General features: G+C 31.5%; 1 long non-coding RNA gene across 3 annotated transcripts; it reads right to left on the bottom strand.

Annotated features, from left to right (window-relative positions):
- Positions 1-485: 485 nt before the first annotated feature.
- LOC134267247 (uncharacterized) lies at positions 486-5528 on the bottom strand. Of its 3 annotated transcripts, none has more exons than XR_009992125.1 (6): positions 5424-5528; positions 3904-3967; positions 2126-2178; positions 1748-1812; positions 1370-1453; positions 486-904 (listed from the first exon to the last, which is right to left on the bottom strand). It is a non-coding gene; the product is annotated as an uncharacterized LOC134267247 (long non-coding RNA). The 3 variants fall into 3 exon arrangements; XR_009992123.1 differs by having other exon boundaries at positions 1374-1453; XR_009992124.1 differs by having other exon boundaries at positions 1374-1453; positions 3937-3967.
- Positions 5529-6416: the final 888 nt, after the last annotated feature.

The raw sequence follows: 6416 nt of genomic DNA, 5'->3' as shown, positions 1-6416 counted from the left end.
ACAATGGAATGTTCAACAACAAATAAGTTGTATATTACAGGCATATGTTATAATAAAGATTATGCTGTTTAAAAATGAAGTAAAAATTTATAAATCTATATTTAGATACCCTTCACAAGATCTCCAAATTTTGACTATTTTTAATAAACAAAATTAAGTGCACATGTACATTATAAATATTTTTTTTCTCCTCAAAAAAAATTAAAGTTCCATTTTTTAAAGATAATCAACCTTATAATAAAATTCAGAGTAAATATATTCAAGTGTTTCTTTCTTTACTGATCTGGTTTAAAATACATGTGTAATTACAATTTGTAATTCATATAGTTCAAGCATGCAATACCAGTGAGAGCTACATGTATATGTAGCTATTACTTCCCTTTTTTTCCCAAACATTTTCTATACTGTGATTGAATTAAAAAACAGTTTTAAGTTATAATACATCTTATCTTATCTTATTATTTTATAACCTATGAAGTCACCTGCATGGCACAGTGGCAAGAGCGTCTGCTCGAGAATCATGAGTAAGGAGTTGATTCTTAAATTGCTGGTTCAAAATCCCACAGTCGGACATAGAGATGAGACTGTATATACAGAGGTCCTGTTTTGCAGTAGGTGCTAGCACCAAAAAGATCCCTCATTGGTCAATTAGCCATGTGTGCCAAGTAAAGGACAAAATTTGCAGCTCTCCATCGGCAAATGTTGGCATCCCCATATGAGTGAAAAATTCTCAAGAAGAATGTTAAACAACATACAAATAAACTATAGAGTCTTTGAATATGCAAATTCTTTTTTTTCTGAGAAAGGGATCCTCAAATGATGTTTAGATATGGTTCATAAGAGTAGAAAAGTACTGCATCAACCCAGCTAGTCTTCATGAATTCAGCAACCATTTGTTATATGGCTTGAAAATATAAAATGTTAATGCATTAACATAAAAGTATATAATTGATATTTTTATAATTCATCATAAATTAATTGAATCAATAAAATAAAGTCACACTTGATATCTTGAAATGCTTATGGGACTGCTGAAAATACTGAGATATCCAAGAGATTCAGGGTAAGATATATGACCCTGATAATCTTGAATAGATTTCATAATAAAAGGATTCAGCCTTAAATATTCCAGAATAAAACTTTGATCCCCCACTGTGGAACTGTGGACCCCCCTACCCTATAACTATATATGATCTGAACAAATGTAAATCTGCTCTTAACTATCTCAGAGTGACTAATCATGACCTGCCTATTCTTGAAAAGAATTAAGATTTAAGATTAAATTTTTTGTCTACGAATTACTATCGTTCTCTCTACTTTATTGCTGTACTCTATTTACATCAATAACATATCATCACTAGTAATCAACATACCTTCTCTTTGGACTTGACATCCTTTCCTAGATTCTCGTGGTTGAAGCTTTCATCAGATAATTTGTTTTGTTACAGCTGAACTACAAATATGATTAATAAGTTAATACAATCCTCTAAATTTAATTAATCCAAATAACATAGAAGCATTTGCAATTATGTGGGGAAAAAAATGAATGAAAAATACTGACAAATATCAATGCACTACATGCAAATCAGAAAAATATGTAATGCAATCATTTACAGTCTGCATAATATGCTGATGTATGTATCAGCATAATTTTCAGTTCATTAAAATTGTTTGCTGAAACAGACAACCAACTGTATTTATAAAGTCTCTTTTAATGGATTGGATTTTCTTCTGTCTTTGAACTTACATGTACTGTTATGTAGCATGATGTGAGAATTTTTTCACCCATTCTTTATCATTAAAGTAATTCTGCTGAAAATAGGACAGAATGTGATTAAATCTTTTGAGAATTAAACAAAAACAAAAATACTGATGCATGATTTTCAATTATATTGACCCTTTTATCAACATCTCTCTCTCTCTAACTACATATAACTTTACACAGGATTCTTTTATACATTGATATACATGACATTGTACATGTAGATATTGGAGTAATTGGGCATGCTTAATATTTTTTCTTTGTTTATTCCAATCAGCATGATCAGGATGGTAATACCTAAATAATAATGTTGCCTGTTAAATGTTATAAATTTATCCTTACAATTACATATACAATACTCACAACTGTCAACAGTCAAACCTTGAACTTTCACATTACTGTCTTCAGAGTATATCCTGCAAGAAACAGTCATTGCACATTATAATTGAATTGATTTGATTTTCTTTTTTTATATTTGCTTTTTATTATTATTATTTTAATGAAATTATAATTTTTGTGCATTTAATACAGTATCATATGCATACATATTGAAGACCATTTTTAAATTCAAACAACAACAATGTCATTCTTCAAAAGAAAAGACATACATTGTATACATGTAAAGATCAGCAAAGCCCATATTTGAAAAGTGGAAAACAAAATTTTTTCTTGTGTGTATAATTTGTGTGGGATGGTGCATATCATTAAAAAAACAAACAACAAAAAAGGACGGAATGTCTCGATAGCTGATTTTACAATGCAAGCTAGGCTAAAAAATATTTGAAGGCCAACGTGACTGGGATCAGTGTTTTTTTTATCTAGGCTAGTACATGATAGGGGGCATCTGTCTTTTGGGTCAGGTCTATGTATAACAAAATACAATTATAGTTGGGCTAGTAACTTGACAGGCTTGTTTCAAAGTTCTGTCATTTTGGAATCCTGTTTTGTTTAGATTAATTATTTGTCCAACTGTGTATCACATTAAATAAACAAAATATAACTATTACATTTATCATGATTAAGGTCTTCCGTCTTCAGCGGAAGACCTTTCTGTTATTCTTAGTTTTCTTTTCCACAGTTTTTATTATTTTTTTCTTACATATTTTGTGCATGCGAGAGGACTGATAGAACATCAAAAAATCTAGGTATATATTTTTTTGTTTTGATGACGTCACTTCCGGTTCGGAGATTTCTGCGATTTTGTCATTTTTAGAGGGTCACTTTGTCCGGCAATGTTCTCAAAAACCATTGAAGATAGAAGTGTGAAATTTTCAGGGAAGCTAGAGCAACCTTTTGAAAAGTGCCTTTTGTATATAACAACTACCGAAAGTACAAAGCGCCGACGCTCGCTATGGCCCGCAAATAGTCCTATCAAGAATTTCAAAATTTTTAACACCTTTTCTACGATAACATTTTACCTCGAAATATTTTGTTAAAACATGTAGAACAAAAGAAGTGTAAAATTTTAAGGTCCTTCAAATGATATCTCGAAAAAAGGGCTGGCCCCTAAAATTTAGGGTCTAGAGGGACCGAAAGTTTTTCCTTTATATCTCAAAAAGTATTGAGAATTTGTAATATGTCAAAGAAGCAAAGTTGTTCAAAATTTCAAGCTAAATCAAGTGGCGTCGTCAAAATGCGTCCGTCGACGTCACTTCCGGTCATACCGGAAGCGTAGGAAATTGCATATTTTTGCCGTTCTTGACAAGTTTTGGGGTAACAACTGTCATTGGAAGCTGAAAACCTTATTTTCCGTCCGTCGATATCACTTCCAGTCAAAACATAAGTAGCCTAAAATAGCTTATTTTTGAAGTTTTTGACGCATAATTGAAATTATAAAGTCACTGGAGACTACTTAGCTCATTGCTTTCTTTTGTTGACGTCACTTCCGGTCAAAACAGGACGGAAGACCTACTCGTTGCTTTGCAACGAGCTTTGCTCTAGTTATTATTACTATGGTTTTGGGTCAGTCTCTTTTTATTAAAATCTAGTAGCCAGTGGGATAGTAATATTATGATGAGCTGACCAGTAAAGAGCCTGAGTGAGCAGTTAAAGAAAACTATTTCTAGTCTGGGCCTACAATGATTTCACATTTGTGCTTCATGATAATACATTTTCTAAATTCAATAATGTCTGTTTATTACCTTATAGGGTCAATTGTGTTATTTTTGTCATACCTGGAAATGGCTGTTCAAAATGTACTCTAGCCTGCAATAGACGAACAAAAAAGAAAATTACTTTTCATTTAACATATTGAAATAATTAAACAATATGTAAATAAAATACCTGTGTTCTTACAAACAAAAATGCAAAACATCAATGTAAATTATCTTAAGCAATGTCTTTTCATTACACAGATTGATGCATGAATGCATGTAATTTATTATACCCCCCGCTTGAAAAGCGGGAGGATATATTAAGTAATCGGTAAGTCCGTCCGTCTGTTATGCTTTGGTGTACCCATCTTTTATCCGCTAATTCCTCTCATACCACTGAGTGATATTTGATGATTTTCACAGAATCTATATTACATATTGCAATTGTGCATCTTCTATTTTAATTTTTGATCCACCACATATTTGGGGTTTCCCAGAGCAAAACATAGACACAGTCATTATATTCATATGAGAAGCGATGGGTATCATTTAGTGTCAGAGCTCATTGCTCACAGTACCTCTAGTTTTATAATATTCATACTATATTTCAGTAGCTAGTTTTAGATGGGCAATACTTTAAAAGGGAAAATAGTGGTACACATATAGAAATATTCAAAATTTTTCATAAACTGCATAATTTTATGTGATTGATTGATTGTATATGTTGTTATAATGTCCCTCTCAAGAATTTTTCACTCATATGGAGACGCCACCACTTGCCGGTGGATGTCGGCTACAAATTTTGTCCTATGCTTGGCAATGAGGGCCTTTGAGCAGGAAGGGATCTTTTTTGTGCCAGCACCTACAGCGACACGGGGCCTTGGTTTATATGGTCTCATCCGAAGGACCACCCGGTCTCCACGTCCCACAGTGGGATTGAACTTGCGACGTAAGGAATGACTCCTTACTTCCCGACTCTAGAGCAGACGCTCTAATCACTGCGCCACGCGGGCGACAACTGTATATGTGAAGTTTCATACCTGATAGAAACACAAGTATGTGAGAACTGCATTGACATCATCTGATCATAAATTCTATGATATTAAATTACTAAATTAGAAAAGTAACAACCATATTTTGATCAGTAGGCTATAGTGAAAACTGCATGATTGATATAAACAGATGACACTATTAAAACTGCAAACAAATGTAAACAAACTTTTAATCCTTTATCCAGGTACATGTGTATAATGTGTAGAGGAAATTCGGAATAACTTCTTGTGTATACACACGAGTACGGATAGAAATAAATTTAGTCTCTTGGTATTTGAAAAAACACATATGGTTCTCACAATTCACTGGGTATTGATAAGTAATAATAATGACTTTTATACGCGTAACTCTGCATATGCATGCATAGCAAACTACAAGTAGGAACGAACTATAGCACACCTGCATTTTCTCTTCAATTTAAAACATGCTATTAACAGCATTTGACAAACATGTCCTAAAATATTTAGCCATTTTATGCTACAGGTAATCGAAAAAATAAATGAAATTCTACTTACGAGTGTTTTTGTTTACTAAATCAATGTATGTGGGTTAATCTTGACCGACATAAACTACTCCCTTCCACGTGGAAACATGTTTACAAAATCGAGAGGTGCTGTTTTGACACTTTAAAGTTCAATAGCACTTGACATAATAAGAAATTGCTAATCTACTTTCACTTTTAGGGTAAAGAAACGTTTGTTATTCAACTTTTTGCAATTTACAAATCTTATAAATCGAGATAACATAAAATTTTACCTCTTTTTTAATATATTCGATCAGTGCATACTATTTATGCAAGATATATTACTGCGGTACTACGAATCACCGGAATGCCCTGTAATCACCGAAATGCCCCAAGAAATCACCGAAATGCCACCGAAAAGCCCCTTATATTGTTAAGAATAAACAAAAAAATAATAAATATTGATGAAATTAACTGTTCTAAAGCCTAGATACCAAGTAAAAATTTCATAATTTTAGCGTTAGTATTTTTATTTGAAGATATGTGCATGTAAGTATCAAAGAAAGATAACTCTCACTGATTAAAGACACGTGCCAAAATAGTTTATTTTATTTTTCCCTATTTTTTGTTTAAATATATTCCTAACAATAAGTTATTATTTTATAAAATGTTTGTTTGTAATATTATTGACGTATTTTCCTGATTTCTAAAAAAGGAGGACACGTGTAATTTTACTGGAAAGTAACATTTATAATCAAATAGAAAGATTTTACGTTTATAGTATATAAACAAAAATATATGCCATATTTTTCGTTTAAATATATTCCTAACAATAAGTTATTATTTTATAAAAATTTTGTTTGTAATATTATTGACGTATTTTCTTGATTTCTAAAAAAGGAGGACACGTGTAATTTTACTGGAAAGTAACATTTATAATCAAATAGAAAGATTTTACGTTTATAGTACGTAAACAAAAATATATGCCATATTTTTCGTTTAAATATATTCCTAACAATAAGTTATTATTTTATAAAAATTTTGT

The sequence above is a fragment of the Saccostrea cucullata genome, unplaced genomic scaffold (assembly GCF_032062105.1).
Source record: "Saccostrea cucullata isolate Sc308-1 unplaced genomic scaffold, CSIRO_AGI_Scuc_v1 ctg1734, whole genome shotgun sequence".
In the NCBI taxonomy this organism is placed as follows: domain Eukaryota; kingdom Metazoa; phylum Mollusca; class Bivalvia; order Ostreida; family Ostreidae; genus Saccostrea; species Saccostrea cuccullata.
The sequence above is the reverse complement of the archived record's forward strand: the minus strand, read 5'-3'. Positions and strand labels throughout refer to the sequence as shown.